Raw genomic sequence first — 2,650 nt, forward strand, 5'->3', positions numbered from 1 at the left:
AAAAAAAAAAATCAAATCAAGTGGAGAAAACGACTCAGACTCATCACTTGTTGTATATTGTAGTTTATTAGGTCATTCATTAGACTCTAGAAGCTTATAAACTAGTCAGTTTAGGGTCTATTATTAAGAAATATATATTAAAATTACTCTTTTGTATGGTATTAGAACAATAAGAGAAGCAGATGTAACATATGCCTCTTGCATGTTACATTAAATACATCAGTTGAGCTTTAAATGGTCACTATGTCGAATAGCAAAATCTTGTAATATAGAATATAATTTTGCCAGTAATTTTACCTTTATTTAATTGTTGTAAGGTGTACATATTTGTGTTATTTTGATATTTTTATGCTGTTATCTTATATTTCAAATTTAATACTTGGCTACACAGTATCCAAGGTAACGATGCAGCTATTAAGCCCATCACGGGGGGAACAAGTCAGACCGGGCTTGTATCCCCCACGTCAGTGTGTGAATGTTAAATGGAAACCTGTAAATATTAATGTATAGCTGATCTGAGAGAGACTTTATTACTAATTATAACTATATTGACATTCAGAGTGATTATCAATGTGTACTGGTTCATCTGTATCAATAGTGTCTTTTATGTAATTTGTAATATAGTAAGTCTTTGACATAGCTGTCAAGTCTCCCGTTTTGGCCAGGAAACTACCGTATTTTACCCCTCTTTCCCGCCGTCCTTCCGTATTAGTATTTTCCCGTAAATCTGCCGTATTATAAAAACATAATAACCCCGTATTATAACGTAGGAATGTTCACAGCATTTCAATGTCAACAAAGGTAGGCCTATCAGATTCTGATCACCTAATTGTAGTTAGTAAGTGGTTGACAAGTGGTTATTTTAGATTTCCTGTGCACCTGTCTTAAAATGTAAGGGATACCGGAGCTTGGTTGGGGTGGTGGGACGGCTCGCGGCGGGCGGCGGAAAATTTCCCTTATTTTCAGATCCAAAACTTGACAGGTATGGTCTTTGATCCTGGTCAAGGTTAGACCGTTGACCATGTAATTTGTTATTTAACGGTTATTAAGCTTCGTCACGTTGACATCATTTATTGGTATGGTAAGTTTCCTTTGATTATGATTTTATTTATATTAAATAGTTTTACTGAGACCGGGCTTGTATCCCTTATGATTTTATTTATATTAAATAGTTTTACTGAGACCGGGCTTGTATCCCCCAGATCCCGAAGTGCTTGTAAGCAATAAACAGTCATCATTGAATTGACATCGGAGCGTCTATGTGTCGTTGTTGGTGTCAACTGACGTTACTAACTGTTAGCCGTTAGTCCACCGTCATTATCACAACACAACGCAGAGACTGTAGGCTGTCGCTATTATCAGCAATATAAAAGAAACTTAACAGGGGCATACATAGAAAAATAAATCAGAACACTGGCCATTTTTAGCACCTGCAAAAGGGATTTGTGTAGACCCTAAGATTATACAAGCATGTTACATACATATATTAATGATGATGGTGATTATCATATATTTACATTAAACTGTTCATTTTGACACAATAATAAGTCAAAAAAAGACGGAGCTGTCAGTTTTCCCTGTTTACATTTTCAGGTCCTAAGGCCGTCTGCCATTGGTTGATATTCTCTAAACTATAATCTGATTGGTTCATCAGCTAGAGTTATCCCACAAGTTGCCTGAGCAGAGTGACAATTAAAATACAAGTTTGTGAAAATATATGATCAAACCGAGCTGCTAACAAATTTTCCCGGACTCTACAGATTTGTTTATTATCACACACAAAAAACTGTGTACTCTATCGATGGAGATCGATCAACAACACGAAAAACGCGTTCGGCCCACCGTCTATCAGGGCCAAGAAACTTCAAATCTCTACTGGTGACTTTAAAAACAATATTCTTATCCTTCACTCACACTGCAGCATCACTAACATCTGTTTAGAAGTCTAGCTTCTGCTAACAGACTTTTCATTTGGAGCATTCAGAACATTTCTCAGTCATGTTCAAACATTTAATCTCGAGTGAACACGTCTTCGCTTCAGTGGGTGCCAAATGCCATTTACTCTGCCCCCATCTCACTCCATTCACCTTCACTTTGCATGTATAATTCCTCTTTCCATTAAATACCCCCCCCCCAGTCACAGTGTCCAGCGAGGCTTCAGGTTTCTCGTAAAACCTCTAAAAGCAAACACGCTGGTTCCCTCCAGCAGGTGGACCCTGACCAGCCTGAACAGATACACTGTTCAATCTGTGTGTGTGTGTGTGTGTGTGTGTGTGTGCATGTGTGTGTGTGTGTAAAGCCGAGGAATGTAAAGCCACTGTGCTGAGTGCATATTGAAGGAAGGACAACTGGTCAGAGATTAAAACCAATCTGGGATCAAAGTAAACTCACTTCACTAAACAAAGTCTTTCTGACCCAGGTTCTTCTCGTCTCCATGTGACTGTTGACTAAATGTGAATAAAGTGAATTAAGAGAGCAACTTTCAACGGGTGGAAACTCATCAAGGGTGAAAGAGGTGACTACGATGTGAACCCTGCAGTGGGGTCCGGGGGCATGCACCCATGGGAAGAAATGTTTTAAAATATCAGCTTTAAAATGTGGATTTTCAGTCAATTTCAGCAGAAGGACTTGAGGGTAAAACGCAGACTGA

This window comes from Epinephelus moara, chromosome 23 (assembly GCF_006386435.1).
Source record: "Epinephelus moara isolate mb chromosome 23, YSFRI_EMoa_1.0, whole genome shotgun sequence".
In the NCBI taxonomy this organism is placed as follows: domain Eukaryota; kingdom Metazoa; phylum Chordata; class Actinopteri; order Perciformes; family Serranidae; genus Epinephelus; species Epinephelus moara.